The following is an 18,167-nucleotide window of genomic DNA, read 5'->3' on the forward strand; positions in this document are numbered from 1 at the left end:
TTATCTTCCCAAATTACCAACTGGATAAATTGTTCACTTATGCTGTGTTTGAGTCAGAAAAGGGGCAGAAACCAGCTAGAAGCAGGTTACATGGACTGAGTATCCTGCAGAGGAAGAGGACCTCAGGACTGAGAGGGGAAACTCTCTGCTTTAACGAAATGATTGAAAGTCTCTCAGGCATAACACAGGCTCAAGGAGAGATGCTTTTGGACTCTGGAGTTGGAGAAGGTTCTTGAGAGTCCCTTGGATTGCAAGGAGATCAAACCAGTCCATCCTGAAGGAAATCAGTCCTGAATATTCATTGGAAGGACTGATGCTGAAGCTGAAACTCCAATACTTTGGCCACCTGATGTGAAAAACTAACTCATTGGAAAAGACCCTGATGCTGAGAAAGATTGAAGGCGGGAGGAGAAGGGGAAAACAGAGGATGAGACGGTTGGATGGTATCTCCAACTCGATGGACATGAGTTTGAGCAAGCTTCGGGAGTTGGTGATGGACAGGGAGGCCTGGCGTGCTGCAGTCCTTGGGGCTGCAAAGGGTCAGACATGACTGAGTGACTGAACTGAACTGAACTTTCCCTCAGAGCATGTTTAGCTTTCTTGTAAAGCATTGCTGTTTCTTTGTGACACTATCATCCCTCCACTGTGGCATTTGAGGAAGCGGTGACCACATTCACTAGCAAAGAATCCATTGAGCCAGAGGAAGCCACCCTCTTCCTCAGGGGCCCTTGTGTGTCACAGTGATCTGCTGTTAGATGCATTTCCCCCTTGAACCATCCTGCTTAAAACATCAACAGTGAGCCCCCAAATGCCAAATCCAACAAACATCCCTCAGTCCTATACTTAGGTACAGTCCTATACCTATAGTCCCTGAGACTATACTTTTGGAAACGGTAGGTTTTATTTTTCAGTATCTCTTGTTCAAAACCTTCTTCTGCCTTGACTTTCTTAACGCTGAATTCTCCAGGGTCTTTGACCACCTCTCTGAAGTTTCCTTCCCATCCTCCTTCTCAGAGTCCTTGTCCTTTGAGCCTTCCTTAAAGGCAGGAACGCCCCAGGCATCCGCCTCCAGCTCTGGCATCTTCTAACAATGTGCTCCACTGAAGCAACACGCTCTGTGATGTGGGGTCTCCAACAACTTCCATGACAGTAACTTGGAGCACGTTAACCCTAAGTCAGGCTTCGATGTAGTTTCAACATTTAAGGTTAAGGTGTTTAACACTATATATATATGTGTGTGTATTTACATAATGTTTTCCCTGAAACCTGCTTTCCCTCACGTATTCCTTACCTAATAATGCGTGGATGGTAAGTCACTTCAGTTGTGTCTGACTCTGTGTGACCCTATGGGCTGCAGCCTGCCAGGCTCCTCTGTCCATGGGATTTTCCAGGCAAGAATACTGGAGTGGGTTGCCATGCCCTCCTCCAGGCGATCTTCCTGACCCAGGGATCGAACCGTGTCCCTTAAGTCTACCTGCATTGGCAGGCAAGTTCTTTACCATTAGTGCCACCTGGGAAGCCCATTCCTTCTTCAGCCAATGGAATTCACATTTTCCAAGTCATGCAGGTCATAAACAAGATGGTCATCTTTCATGTCCACACTTTCCTCGCTTGTCTTGCTCATCTAGGCAGGCTGGAGAATATTTGTCATAGGCATTTGTCACGCTGGGTTCAGTCCCAGCTCTTCCGTTTCACAGCTCTGTGATCTTGAGCAAGCTACTTCACTTCTCTAATCCTCATTTCCTGAATCTGGAAAGCACGTTTGAGGAACAGAACATGCCTCACGGGACTGTTATGAAGATTTAAAGAGACACAAGTGTGTGGTGCCCTTAATACAGTGATGATCGCTGAGAAATCGGGCCGTGTATATTTTACTGCTGGTGATGTGTGGGGTTCTGACTCTGGACTATCTTTTGATTGCATTCCCTTTTTATACGTCTGCTGTCACTGCCTTTGTTTATTTCCTTTTCTTTTCTCATGGGGATTATTGCATCTGACTAGCCTCCTTGTTTATAGCTTCTCACCCTTTAAATCCATCATTCATACTGTCACAAGCTTTTACTAAAGCCCAGACCTATTCATACCGCACTGAGCTGCTTTAATGCTCCAGCAGCTTCCTGTGGTCTGCAGGATAACATTCAGGCCCTAGTGTGGCATCCAGGCTCTCAGTAATCTGCTTACAACTTGCTTTCCTCATCGCACACTTTGGGCTGCAGCCACACTGGACTCCACTGTTCCTGAGTGCATTTTCATAAGCCTGTGACTTTTTAACCAAAAAAAAAAAAAAAGATCCTGCAGCCCCAGCCTGAAATTCTCTGTCCTGATCACTCTTCAGATATGACCTCACATTCCTTTCCTTTCTGTTCTGTTAGCAGATTTCCCTCTTACGGTCCTCCCCATTTTTAACCTCATCACAGTGGTGTGTGTGTTCATTTCTGCAACAGCGTCGTAAGCTCCTCCAGAGCAGGGACCCTATCCAGTTCTTTGGACAGGGTCCCAACAGTGAGCTCAACGTGGCAGACGATTAGAAAACACTAACGTGAATGAATTTGTAAGTCGAACATTCTTAGTTAGGATTTCATACCTGTGAATTCTGCTCCTTCGCCAGATTGGTTTGTTTGTGTTTTGATCACTGCTTGCCTCTCTTCGGTGGTCCTGAGGGACACACGTGGCCCGTCCCCAGCCCTGTGCCATGCTAGCCTGACCACGAAGCGCAGAGAGGAAGTGGGAGGCGGCATGTTCACAGCGGCATAAGTGAGGTGTTAAAAATTAAATCTGAGATATAACTGCTAGTTATAATAAGTAAACAGATTAATAGAGGATTTTAAAAATTAAAATAGCGAGAATAGTAGCGACAAGTATCCAGATGCAAGGTGTTTCCTGGAATTACTATCTAGTCTCGCACACCCTCAGAACCATCAGTTCTAACTTTACTTAGAAACAGGTACAGTTAAAAGAAATGCTGCTTTATTTTGTACTGCATAATCGACAGATACCTTTCCAGTGTTCGTGCAGTTTTATTTCACAGTCTCATTTATTTCTTGATTTTTTGAAGTTCCAGGCCAAATATGAGCCCTGTGGAGTTAATGAACAAAAACATGTTTTCTGTCTCTATTAAAACCTTGACTATAGGCTGTTCCACAGTGAATACACCTCAGTTTCTTAAACAAGGAGGCAATATGCCCTGAACCACTTTTAGAGAAAATTAAGGAAGGCACCTACGTTGGTGTCATGTAGTGGAACCATTCCAAGCCCCCAAATGCCTGCTAATACAATCTTTTTATTTTCAAAATAAATGAAAACTCCATTCACTTGGCTGAAACACACTTTATTTAAGCTTCTGCCTTTAAACATTTATCACCCCACATAATTCCTCTTGTGATTCTACTGTCCTAATTGTAAGACCTACCCTCCAACATAAATGCTGGTAAATATATATTTTTTGGTCTCTCTTTTAAGTAAAATATTGGTTACTTCCTAAAATAAAATCCATATTTGCTATAGAAAATAAGAAAATACAAAAAAGAGAAGAAATTTGTTTTACCATCCAAATATAGCTACTCTTTGTATTGTAACATTTTAGATATTTTCTTATATGTTTTGCATTTTATATAGTTGTGATCTGCTAGATAGAGTCTTATAGAGTTATGTCCTTATTCTGTCATTTAACATTTAACACATTTCCCACATTAATAAAACTATTTGTATATAAAAGTTAATAGCCATATGAATATATCATCATTTATTAACCATTCTCTTATTAATAAGTACTTTAGTGTGTTTTATGGTTTTAGTCTTTATAAATAAAGATGCTCTGAACAGTTGGTATCATAAAATTTTTCTTCATGGTTAGATGAGACAGAAAATCAACTGTCTTTGAAGCCTACAGTTCCTCCCATCTCATAGAAACAGAAACCCAGTTCCTATGGGGAATATATTACATTATCTTATTGAAATCAGTGTCAGCCGTGCAATTAGATGTGTGGACGTGATCTTCAGAACACTGCCTCTTTCCTGGAAGCTGTGATTGGCTCAGGGAAAGGTATATGATGCAGGCGAGGATAATCAGAGATTCTTAAAGTACTTCTTGGGTTGGGCTTTTACTCAGGCTACTAACCTGGTAGGCAGCTTTGCTTGTTGTTGGGAGGAAATCTGCCTGGATGATGGGGGGAAAAGAACTTTGAATTAAACCATTTAATTAATTAAACCATGAATTAAACCATTTAAACCATGTATAGAACATTTCAACCCAGAGCAGCAGAATGCATATTTTTTCGTCAAGTGCACTTACACCTTTCTTAAGGATGGTTAGATCAAAAAACAAGTCTTAACAAATTTTAAGTTGCAACCATATCAAGTATCTTCTCTAACCACAGTGGGATGAATCTAGAAATTAACAGGAAAGGAAAACTTGAAAAGTCACAAGTATGTGTAAATTATACAACACTCTTGAACAACCAATGGCTCAAAGAAGAATTGAAAAGGAAAACTAGAATATATCTTGAGACAAATGACAACGTGACATACCAAAAGTGGGACGCAACAGAAGCAGTACTGAAAGGAAAGTTTATACCACTAAACACCTACATTAGGAAAAAAAAATTATCTCAAATAAGTGACCTAGTGATACACATCAAGGAACTAAAAGATGAAGAGCAAACTAAACCCAAACTTAGCTGAGGGAAGACAATAATACAGATTAGAGAAGAAATGAATGAAACATAGGATAGAAAAAAAGCAAAAAAAATCAGTGAAACCAGAAGTTAATTTTTTAAAAGAAGATAAAATTGACAAAACTTTAAGGTTGTCAAAACTTTTAAAAGATAAACAAAATTGACCAACCAAGAAAATAAACAAAGGACTTAAATAAATAAAATCAGAAAAGGAGACAACAACTCTAACCACACAAATACAGAGGATTATGAGACTACTATGAGCAACTATATGCCAACAAATTGAATAATCTAGAAAAATGAGTAAATTCCTGGAAAATATATGTTACCAAGATTGAATGATGAAGAAAGAGAATATTTGAAAAGAACTAAAATTAGTAAGGAGATTGAATCAGTAATCAAAAAATTCCCAACAAAGAAAAGCTCAGGACCAGGCAGCATTACTGGTGAATTCCACCATTTAAAGAATTAATGCTAATTCTTCTTAAATTCTTCCCCAAACCTGAAGAGTGAGGAACACTTCCATACATATTTATGAGGCAAGAATTGCCATGATACCAAAGACAGAAAAAGCCATTACAAGAAAACGATAAGCCAGTACCCCTGATAGATATAGATACAAAAAATCTTCACCAACATACCAGTGAATCAAATCAAACTCACAGCACATTAAAAGGATCAGATAGCATGGCCAAGTGGGGTTTGTCCCTGGGATGCAAGGATGGTTCAATGTGCAAAAATCAGTCACTGTGACATTTTACCACAGAGGATAAAATTACACGATCATATCAACAGATGCAGAAGAAGCATTTATAAATTCAACTCCTTTTGTGATTAAAAAACACTTAACAAACTAAGAATAGAGTGAAATTTCCTCAACATAATAAAGACAATTTGGAATGCCCAGAGCTAACATACATAATATTGAAAAACTGAAAACTTTTCCTGTGGTGTCAGGAATGAACTAAGGATGCTCCTCCTCACAACTTCTATTCATCATACTGGAAATTCTAGCCAGAGCATTAAGCAAGACCAAAAAAAAAAAAAAAAAAAAGAAATGCATTCAAATAGGGAAGGAAGAAGTAAAATTATCAGTTTGCAGATGACTTAATCTTATTAAGTCCTAAGATTCCACAAAAAGTTAATAATGAATTCATATAAGATGCAAGATATAAAATCAACATACAAAAATAAGTTGCATTTCTATACACTAATAGTAAAGAGGGCTTCCGTGGTGGCTCAGAGGTTAAAGCGTCTTCCTGCAATGTGAGAGACCTGGGTTCGATCCCTGGGTCAGGAAGTTCCCCTGGAGAAGGAAATGGCAACCCACTCCAGTATTCTTGCCTGAAGAATCCCAAAGATGGAGGAGCCTGGTAGGCTACAGTTCACAGGGTTGCAAAGAGTCGGACACGACTGAGCAACTTCAATTTCAAACTTTTCAATAGTAAACAACCTGAAAAGGAAATTAATAAAATAATCCCATTTACAGTAATATCAAAAGAAATAAAATACTTAGGAATAGGGCTTCCCTGATGGCTCAGACAGTAGAGTCTGCCTGCAATTGGGAGACCCAGGTTTGATTCCTGGGTCAGGAAGATCCCCTGGAGAAGGAAATGGCAACCCACTCCAGTGTTCTTGCCTGGAAAATCCCATGGACAGAGGAGCCTGGCTGGCTATGGACCATGGGGTCACAAGGAGTCGGACATGACTGAGCAAGTAATATTTAACACTTAGAAATAAACTTAACCAAGGAGGCAAACCACTTTATACACTAGAAACTATAAGATACTAAGGAAAGAAATTAAAGAAGCTACAAATAAATAGAAAGGCATCCCACGTTCATGGTTTGGAAGACTTAATATTGTTAAAATGTCTCTACTATCTAAAGCCATCTATAGATTCAGTGCAGTTCTTACCAAAATTCCAGTGGTGCTTTTTATAGAAATAGAGAATGTAACCTAAAATTCACATGAACCACAAAGGAACCTGAATAGACAAAACAATCTCGAGAAAGAACAAAGCAGCAGTCCTCATGCTTCTGACTTCAGGACATATTACAAAGCTAGATCAAGAAATTGTCTTCCAATGTCTTATATCAAATCGTATTTCCATAACATTTATTAAGGGAGTCCCTTTTATTGCATCCTTGTCAAAACAGAATATTCTCAATTTTAAGTGTTGGTTATATTTTATTGTCAAGAAATGATTTACCTGTTTATTTCTATTTCTTCTATTGCCTATAAGTTTACTAATGCCTTTCTTCATATAGAATTGGTTGTGTTTAAAATTTTTAAACATTGCTTCTCTGGCATATAAATAGCTCACTATTGTTCTGTTTGTCAGTGGAGGGTATGAGTTAAAGTGGAATAATGTGGGTGGTAAAGAGGCAATTAATTATGAAAAATTTTATTATTTTAAACCTGCATGTCAGTAAGTTAAAAAATTCAGAAACTCAGCCATTAGAATTCTTCCTTGCTAATTTCTTTTCCTTTCTACCAAGAGAGTAAGTAAACATTCTTGGAAACATGTATGTTTCCAGCATGTATTTGAAGTCTGTGGTTGATTCCCTTAAGTTTTCAGGAAGAGCAAAACTGTATAGAACTGATCCATTGTGGAAGCATCTTTCTAAGAAGGCTGGAAGGTACTAACAGTTCCGTGAGATGAGATGAGATGAGATGAGATGAGATGAGATGAAGTCACTCAAGTCGTGTCTGACTCTATGCGACCCCATGGACTGTAGCCTACCAGGCTCCTCTGACCGTGGGATTCTCCAGGCAAGAATACTGGAGTGGGTTGCCGTTTCCATCTCCAGGGGATCTTCCCAACCCAGGGATTGAACCCAGGGATCGAACCCGGGTCTCCCGCATTGGAGGCAGACGCTTTAACCTCTGAACCACCAGGGAAGCCCCAACAGTTCCATAAGCCCTGAGATTCTGTTCTCTGTATTCCCAGTTGTCCTGTCCTTCAGGGGAGAGGCTTATGATATAAAGGTTGTCATAGCAACTTCAGTGATTCCCATGTATTTTGATAGGGACTATCAAACCTCTTACGTGTCTTGGTCAATGTACATTTCAAGGGTCCAGTGTAGTGCTTTACACAGAATCAGTGCTCAATAAAAATTTGCTAAATACCAACAAATGGATATTAAAAAAATGAATATCAATAGTGTTAGGATGGTGAGAGAGTCTTCCTAACCCATATCACTTTTCAGTAATTAGGAAAATTACTTAGAAACTTTTGCCAAGACATTAGCAAGTACTTTTCTAGGATTCAGAATTTTAGAGCTGCAAGGAACCTCAGACAATATCCAGTCCAACTCCTTTATTTACACAGACTAAGATACACTTTTTAAAAGCAGAGACCAGATTGGAGGCCAGCTTTCCCATTTTAATCAACGTGCCTTTCCTTTGAAGGAAAACTACTTTGCATACATATAGTCATCAAATTTTGAGTCTGATCCCTGGAAGAGAAATGATAATTCATCTAATTTTTTCATATGTCAGGATAGTGATTAAGCTTATAAATGAGTGAATATATTTTGTTTGTAGCTTTTCCCTTTGAATTTTAATGTGAATTTTATTTTGGTATTAGTGGCCTGAAATTTCCTTTGGCTAGAATTTCATAACAAAGATTGCTGATTGTGCATCAGAAACAATGTGAGCAACAAGACAATGAAATGGCACATTTAAAGTAGTAAAAACAAAATAAAATTGTCAGTGAAAATTTCATATGGATGGGTGAAAGTGAAAGTTGCGTCTGACTCTCTGCGACACCATAGACTGTATTCTCCAGGCTAGAATACTGGAGTGGGTAGCCTTTCCCTTCTCCAGGGGATATTCCCAACCTAGGGATTGAACTCTGGTCTCTCACATTGCAGGTGGATTCTTTACTAGCTGAGCTATCAGGGAAGCCCATTCTTCAAAATAAGGATGAAATGAAACTACTTTCAGGTAGGGAAAACAGAAGAGATAAAAGTAAAACAACAAAAACAGAAAAATTAAAGTTTCCCATGGAGTTCTTAATAACATATTTTCATCACTAATATTTATAGAGCCCCCTAAATAAGAATATGATACTTTAACAGTTTTTAAAAGTCATTTTCCTTTACTTTGTGTTCTTATTAGAGATACTAATTTCTCCAGGGTTATTGAATACTCAACATTAAAAAGTGCTACAAGGGTTATGAAGAACAACAGATAAAAATTGTTCTTTTATGAAATTTATAGGCAGATAAGCGTTTACTTAAAGTACCATGATACTAGGTAGGAGTTAACAGAGACACTAAGACACCAGATAAAACACTGGGAATATATGGAAATAAAAGGGAATACTTTAGAGTGGGAGAATGAAAGATAATTTTTGAAAAAGGCTCTGAACTAGCCAAATTGGTTAATTATACCTTTTCTCTTGTACACAATTTCTCATTTTCTATGGCTTCCTTCAAGATTTTCTTTTTCCTTACTTTCAATAACGTGATTATGCACAGGTGCATAGGTGCATAGGTAGACGTGCACTGGTAGAGTTCTCTGACATTTTCTTTGTTGTTCAGTCACTAAGGCATGTCCGACTATTTGTAACCCCATGGATTGCAGCATTCCAGGCTTCCCTTTCCTTCACTGTCTCCTGGAGTTTGCTCAAACGCATGTCCATTGAGTTGGTGATGTCATCCAACCATTTCGTTCTCTCTCACCTCTTTCTCTTTTTGTCCTCAATCTTTCCCAGCATCAGGGTCTTTTTCAATGAGTCACATCAGGTGGTCAAAGAATTGGAGTTTCAGGTCAGCAACAGTCCTTACTATTTGTAATTTATTGAGTCTTTTTCTGTTTGTAAGTCAGTGTTTTTCTCAAATTTGAAAATTCTTGTGCATTATTTTTCAAATATAATTTTCTTTCCCAGTCTCATTCTCTTCTCTTTTAGGACTCCAGTTAGACATAAATTAGACTAGTATGGATTTTTTCCCATACATACCTGAGGGTTTGTTTATTTTTCTTCACCATTTTATCTTTCTGTTGCTGAAATCAAATTTACTGACTTTTTAAAGCCTATGAGTAAATTTTTAAATTTCTACTTTTGTTCTTTTCCATCCTAGCATTTCTTTTTTTTAGTTTCCATTTTCTTTCTGCTGAAATTCTCTACCATTTCACTCATTAAGATTAAATTTGTCTTTTTAAGATAAATATATATTATTGCTTCAAGTTTTTTCTCTTCCATCTCAGATTTGGTTTCTATCAATTACCCTTTGTCTTCACTACAGATTAAAATTTTTTGTTTCTTTGAATGTCTTTTGATTATTTAAATGAAATACTGGACTTTTCGATTAATACATTGTAGAGACTAGATGTTTTTGATTTTTTTCTGAAGTATATCCATTCTTACTTCCCCCAAATATTATTATAAACAAAAAAGGCAGAAAAAATGGTACAGATTGTATGATTCCATTCTATGATATTCTAGAAAAGACAAAACTACAGAGGCAAATCCAGATAGTGGTTGCCTGGGACAGAGAATGAAGTGAATTGATTGCAAGGGGGCATGAGGGAAACTCTGTTGTTGATGAAAATGTTTTGTATCTTGAATGGGGTAGTAATTATATGGTTACTTGTTAAAAGTCATCAACCCAAACATCTTATAACGTGTGAGCTTTCTTGTATATAATTTATAACTCAGTAAAGTGTTTAAAAAATAAAAAAATTTAAACATTGTTAAACACTAAAATGATGTGTTACAAATTTGTGTTGAATTTATAAAATATGTTGTATATTGAAATGCTTGAGATGAAGAAAATTTGAGAGGAGTTTTGTTTTACTCACTTTGATATACCTCTAATCCTAGCATGTTGTTCACTGAAAGTTACTGCTCAGTACATTATTTTAAAATTCATGTTTACTTCTATAAAGCCAGTTACCTTGAAATGTTGAATGACCTGGATATTTGAACATATCCTATTCATCTCTAAGTTAAAGACATCAGTTCAGTTCACTTCAGTTGCTCAGTCATGTCCGACTGCAGCACTCCAGGCCTCCCTGTCCATCACCAACTCTCAGAGCTTGCTCAAACTCATGTCTATTGAGTCAGTGATGCCATCCAACCATCTCATCCTCTATTGTCCCCTTCTCCTCCCTCCTTCAATCTTTCACAGCATCAGGGTCTTTTCTAATGAGTTCTTCACTTTTAGGTGTCCAAAGTATTGGAGTTTCAGCTTCAGCATCAGTCCTTCCAATGAATATTCGGACTGATTTCCTTTAGGATGGACTGATTGGATCTCCTTGCAGTTGAAGGGACTCTCAAGAGTCTTCTTCAACACCACAGTTTAAAAGCATCAGTTCTTCAGCACTCAGCTTTCTTTATAGTCCAACTCTCACATCCATACATGACTATTGGTAAAACCATAGCTTTGACTAGATGGACCTTTGTCAGCAAACTAATGTCTCTGCTTTTAAGTATGCTGTCTAGGTTGGTCATAGCTTTTCTTCCAAGGAGCAAGTGTCTTTTAATTTCATGACTGCAATCGCCATCTGCAGTGATTTTGGAGCTCAAGAAAATAAAGTCTTTCACTATTTCCATTGTTTCCCCATCCATTTGCTATGAAGTAATGGGACCAGATCCCATGGTCTTAGTTTTCTGAATGTTGAGCTTTAAGCCAACTTTTTTACTCTCCTCTTTCACTTTCATCAAGAGGTTCTTTAGTTCTTCTTCACTTTCTGCTATAAGGGTGATATCATCTGTGTATCTGAGGTTATTGCTATTTCTCCTGATAATCTTGATTCCAGCTTGTGCTTCTTCCGCCCAGCATTTCCCATGATGTACTCTGCTAGAAGTTAAATAAGCAGGGTGACAATAGACAGCCTTGATGTACTCCTTTTCCTATTTGGAACCAGTCTGTTGTTCCTTGTCCAGTTCTAACTGTTGCTTCCTGACCTGCATACAGGTTTCTCAAGAGGCAGGTCAGGTGGTCTGGTATTCCCATCGCTTTCAGAATTTTCCACAGTTTATTGTGATCCACACAGTCAAAGGCTTTGGCGTAGTCAAGAAAGCAGAAATAGATGTTTTTCTGGAACTCTCTTGCTTTTTCAATGATCCAGTGGATGTTGGCAATTTGATCTCTGGTTCCTCTGCCTTTCCTAAATCCAGCTTGAACATCTCGAAGTTCATGGTGCATGTACTGTTGAAGCCTGGCTTGGAGAATTTTGAGCATTACTTTGCTGGCGTGTGAGATGAGTGCAACTGTGTGGTAATTGGAACATTCTTTGGCATTGCCTTTCTTTGGGATTGGAATGAAAACTGATCTTTAAAGTTAAAGGCATAGTTTCCTAAAGGAGAGATCTTTATTTTAATAACTAATGAATCTTATCAAGTGCTGTGCAGTAACTTACATCATTTGGTGTTTCCAACACCTCAACCTAACCACTTTGATCCACATTCTCCTTAATCCAAGTTCTATTAGGAAATTGGTTCAAAATTGTACCAAGTGAAATATGGATAAAAATAAATCTCTGTCAGAGAGGTATGGTAAACATTAGCAATGCAGGAGACACAGAAGCTGTAGGTTTGATACCTCAGTCAGGAAGATGCCCTGGAGGAGGGCATGGCAACCCACTCTAGCATTCTTGCCTGGAGAATCACATGGACAGAGGAGCCTGGCCGACTAGAGTCCATATAGTCAATCAGAGTTGGACATGCCTGAGCGACTGAGCATGCCCCCTCCCATAATTGATTTCTGTGGAAAATTACGTTTTATCATGTGTGAATGTCTCCCCCTCCCCCACAGCTTTAGTGAGATATTATTGACATATAACATTGTGTAAGTTTCAGATATATAATGTGATGAAAAGAGGAACATATCTGTTACTACACTGTTACCACAGCATTAGTTAAAACATTAATCCCCTCATATAATTACATTTTTTTTGGTGGTAAGAATGTTTATGATCTATTTTCAGCAACTTTCATGTATATAACACAGTGAATGTCTTTTAGAAAGTGGATATATTAATTTCAGCTCAGACAGTTGCTCTCTGAAAATGAGATCAGGGTGAAGAGCAGAAATTTAAGTTTATGTGGGAAAATTTGCTTTGAATTGAGCTGAAAAGATCCATTATAATACAGTGCGCTTGGAAACTGTCAGGCTTGTGAGTTGCCAAATGCTCCTTGGAATGAGGAGTTGCAGGCAATTTTGAATCTGAGCCATTAGCTGTCACATAAATAGGAAGGCCAACTTCCTTAAAAGATATACATTCTCTTCAACTCGATATCAGAAGATCACTGATAATTTTAAGTGTGATTTTGTACTAAATGTCTGTATCAGAACTCTTTTGTTTTTTCTTAGGAATGCATTCTTGGAGCTCAAGTCCCTGCATATAATTTATCTGGGATAAAAAATGGGATCCCTTTCAGTTTTGATTATAAAGCTCTTTGGGGCTATTTTCCTTCAGTCTAATTTGATTGATTTGCTGCTTTTCATACTTGCTGACGGATATTAATAGAATATTTTTAAAAATATCCTTTAAAAATAAAGGATAAGGTAACTAACTTGTGGAAGATACTTAGTAATGGGGTATTTTTTATAATAAAATTTATTTAACACATTTGGAAAAAATGCTTCTAAATATTGTATTAATTATTGTAACTGTATCCTATGTAAATAATTCTCCATATAGGTCAAATTACTTACCAGGTAGTGAAATCCATGCTATATTCTAACAGATTAGGAATTGATATATAGCTCTGGACATATTAATAAAATAACAGAAGTGAAGCAATAAATCATGACCTGATTAAGGTCCTTCACTCATCAAATGAGAACTCAGAGCTCAGTAAGATAAATCACTGATTTTCCCATTCTGACTTACCGTCTCTCACTGTCCTCCCACTTTCCCTCCTCTTTCATTTTAAAAATAAAAATAATTGCCTACAATGAGCAACTTTTCTGAAGATCAGTCTGAAGCCAGTGCTCTTATGAATGAACTCCACATTAAACCTTGTGAAATCTTACAAACAAGGACTATACTTATAAGGTCTTTACCCACTAGAATCCAGTTGATTTTCAAGACAGATCATATGGACTGGGAATGGGGCATTTGTGGAGTCCCAGCCCTCTGTGGACCAATGTGCTATGTATTTTCATCCAGTCCTAACCTAGACACCTTTGCTTGACTGCAGATAACATTAACACCCTAGGCATCAGAAAATTAAAGGCCACTGGGATTGCATAAATAAATAAATATTGTATAACCATGCATACATGTAGGAACTTAGTAGTATGTTTCATAAAATGGCAAGTGAAAGACTTGTATAAATATAAGCTTGTATATAAAATTGGGTATAAAATATAAAATTGTATATAAAATATAAAATTGTATATAAATAAAATGAAAGTCTCAATTCAATAGCTGAAAATTATAATTAGACCAGTGATTTAAAATATTATAGATATATCTATATCTATAAAATATGTGTTGATGTATCTCTGTAGTATATAGACATATAAGATTTAGGTATGTCTATAAATATATACATAGATAACTATATAAGAATATATAAATTATAAAATATTAGATATTTATAAAACTTTTAATCATTGGTCCTACTGCTCTGTAGTGCTTTTCAACTATTGAGTTGTGACTCTCAATTTCTGAAATATGTATCATTTATACACTTTGTGTTCAAGGAAATATTTTCAAATCTTTCTCCTTCTTTCATAAGTAGAACATTTTTCCAATGTGTTCACAGTCAAGAAGAATTAAAAATAGATGAAAAGTTTTTTATGTCAACTACTTTTATAGACACTGTTTCTACTGTTTCCCCATCTTTATTTTTTGGGGCTCCAAAATCACTGCAGTTGGTGACTGCAGCCATGAAATTAAAAGATGCTTACTCCTTGGAAGAAAAGTTATGACCAACCTAGATAGTATATTCAAAAGCAGAGACATTACTTTGCCAACTAAGGTCCGTCTAGTCAAGGCTATGGTTTTTCCTGTGGTCATGTATGGATGTGAGAGTTGGACTGTGAAGAAGGCTGAGCACCAAAGAATTGATGCTTTTGAACTGTGGTGTTGGAGAAGACTCTTGAGAGTCCCTTGGACTGCAAGGAGATCCAACCAGTCCATTCTGAAGGAGATCAACCCTGGGATTTCTTTGGAAGGAATGATGCTAAAGCTGAAACTCCAGTACTTTGACCACCTCATGTGAAGAGTTGACTCATTAGAAAAGACTCTGATGCTGGGAGAGATTGGAGGCAGGAGGAGAAGGGGACGACAGAGGATGAGATGGCTGGAAGGCATCACGGACTCAATGGACGTGAGTCTGAGTGAACTCCGGGAGATGGTGATGGACAGGGCGGCCTGGCGTGCTGCGATTCATGAGGTCGCAAAGAGTCAGGCATGACTGAGTGACTGAAATGAACTGAACTGAACTTTTATAGAATACATATCCTAAATGTTAACATTTTCACCATGAGTTTCCTTTAATGACATCAAAAGGGTAATAATGAAAATATGATAAACATATTTATCATGAAATTACTAACTTTATTTTTTATGCTTCGAGTTGATGAGCACTGATAAATTTATGCCCTACCATGATTGTTCAGCATAGATTCTTGTGAATTCCACTGCTGTTTATAGCATATTTTCCTGTTCCACTAATATGTGTGTGTGTGTGTATACATATGCTGCTAAGTCGCTTCAGTCGTGTCCGACTCTGTGCGACCCCATAGACGGCAGCCCACCAGGCTCCCCCGTCCCTGGGATTCTCCAGGCAAGAACACTGGAGTGGGTTGCCATTTCCTTCTCCAATGCGTGAAAGTGAAAGTGAAAGTGAAGTCGCTCAGTCTTGTCCGACTCTTAGCGACCCCATGGACTGCAGCCTACCAGGCTCCTCCGTCCATGGGATTCTCCAGGCAAGAGTACTGGAGTGGGTGCCATTGCCTTCTCCGGTATATACATGACTGAAGCGACTTAGCAGCAGCAGCAGCATATATATATATATATATATATATATATACACACACACACACATATATATATATATATGAAACATTTCAGATGTATGTTTTTATTTGCAGTTGTAGGGTGTCAGTGATAAAGAAATGATGGCGTCCACATTGTCCCTGCTGTAGTAAGTCTAATTCTGAAACTAAGAAATGGTAATAGTTTTATCCTTGGCAAAATGTAATGTGCAAACAGTGATACTTTTCTATTCTGCTGATTTAAATTTCCCATGTTAAAATAGAAAGTGCAGTGTATGTGTGCATTTTAAAACTCTATCAGGATTGTTATTACTCTAAACCAAATGTGTGTGTAGTGTTTGGTGAATGTAAACAGATACAGTATCTTTGATAACCTTGTATCATCTGATTAGTGATTGTGCACAAGGGTAGAGATGGACATAAACAACTTTTAAATTTTCCTCATCTCCGTTGCCAGAGACAAGGTAGTTTTCTTTTAGGGGGATTCTTGAGAATGCTTTAAACCCCAACAAATTTTCATCTACTAAATTACAAGTTTTAAAGTAAAAAAATGGATGGGAGGTTTTGTTTATTTGTTTGTTTTGGTATCTTTGTGATTATTCAAGTAACATTAGAAGCAGATAAGAAGTCCTGGACTTCAGATGAGAACACACTAGATGGTGCTGTTATCCTGACAGCAGTGACGCCCAGGAAGCAATGCTGGTTAGAATAAAGCTAGAATAAAAGAAAGAATGTGCGGGCTGCGTATTGGATTTTGTCTTGCACCAGGATACACTAATATACGATTATATAATTCACAGCATTTGTATTTTACTCAGAAATGACTTGCTGAAGTTTTGTCTTAGCACAGCCTTGTGTTAATAAACAGGTGCCTGTGCATGTATGTGAACATACGTGTGTGTTCAAGATGGGGCAACTGTTCTGGTTTTACCTAATTTTATCTCCTGGGTCTTTCTTTCTTTTTGATTTATTTTTTTATTGAAGGATAATTGCTTTACAGAATTTTGTGGTTTTCTGTCAAACCTCAACATGAATCAGCCATAGGTATACATATATCCCCTCCCTTTGGAACCTCCCTCCCATCTCCCCCTGCATCCCACCCCTCTAGGTTGATACAGAGCCCCTGTTTGAGTTTCCTGAGCCATACAGCAAATTCCTGTTGGCTATCTCTTTTACATATGGTAATGTACATTTCCATGTTACTCTTTCCATACATCTCACCCTCTCCTCCCCTCTCCCCATGGCCATAAATCTGTTTTCTATGTCTGTTTCTCCACTGCTGCCCTGTAAATAAATTCTTCGGTACCATTCTTCTAGATTCCATATATATGTGTTAGAATATGATATTTATCTTTCTCACTCACTTCACTCTGTATAATAGGTTCTAGGTTCATCCACCTCATCAGAACTGACTCAAATGCATTCCTTTTTATGGCTTAGTAATATTCCATTGTGTATTTGTACCACAACTTCTTTATCCATTCATCCGTCAATGGACATCTAGGTTGCTTCCATGTTCTAGCTATTGTAAATGGTGCTGCAATGAACAACGGGATGTATGTGTCATTTTCAATTTGGTTTCCTCAGGGTATATGCCTAGGAGTGGGATTGCTGGGTCATATGGTGGTTTTATTCCTAGTTTTAAAAATATGGAATGCTTGATGAATTTGCATTTCATCCTTGTGCAGGGGCCATGCTAATCTTCTTTGTATCATTCCAGTTTTAGAATATGTGCAGCTGAAGTGAGCACCTCCTGGGTCTTTCTTAAAGACACACAAGGTTCCCATCAGATTTCCCTGGACATGGCTTACATCCTTCCAGCTGCTTGTCCCTCATGTTTTTTTCCCTCCTATGGGTGACTCCATCACCTGTTTCTAACAATGTCTTGCTTATTCTACAAGACCAAGTTCAAATGGTAAGCCTTCCAGGAAGCTGTTCCTGATTGCTTTTTATTCTTTCTTTACTTTAAATTTCTGTAACTCCTCCTTGTACTTTTCTTATGCATATCATACTCTGCCTTGTGTTATTTGTATACTTGCTGCTGCTGCTGCTAAGTCGCTTCAGTCGTGTCCGACTCTGTGCAATCCCATAGATGGCAGCCCACCAGGCTCCTCTGTCCCTGGGATTCTCTAGGCAAGAACACTGGAGTGGGTTGCCATTTCCTTCTCCAATGCATGAAAGTGAAAAGTGAAAGTGAAATTGCTCAATTGTGTCCGACTCTTAGAGACCCCATGGACTGCAGCCTACCAGGTTCCTCCATCCATGGGATTCTCCAGACAAGAGTACTGGGGTGGGTTGCCACTGCCTTCTCCAATTTGTATACTTACTATCCTGTAAACTCCTGGAGAACATGGACAATTTTAATGCAATTTTGTCTCCTTCCTGTTCCTATATCAACTTTTCCATCAAGTACTACATCTTGAATGTAACTGGTACTCACAAATGTGCATGCAAGGAAGGATGAAAATAATTATGAAATGGATTTTTTTTTTGACCATTTGAGAACAACAATTAATTGCCTGGGAAAG

General features: G+C 37.9%; 1 non-coding gene across 1 annotated transcript; it reads right to left on the reverse strand.

The window, feature by feature from the left end:
* Positions 1-17,282: 17,282 nt before the first annotated feature.
* Positions 17,283-17,389, reverse strand: LOC120860540. Its single transcript, XR_005720350.1, has one exon. It is a non-coding gene; the product is annotated as a U6 spliceosomal RNA (small nuclear RNA).
* Between the last annotated feature and the right edge of the window lie 778 nt (positions 17,390-18,167).

Source organism: Oryx dammah, unplaced genomic scaffold (assembly GCF_014754425.2).
Source record: "Oryx dammah isolate SB20612 unplaced genomic scaffold, SCBI_Odam_1.1 HiC_scaffold_11081, whole genome shotgun sequence".
In the NCBI taxonomy this organism is placed as follows: domain Eukaryota; kingdom Metazoa; phylum Chordata; class Mammalia; order Artiodactyla; family Bovidae; genus Oryx; species Oryx dammah.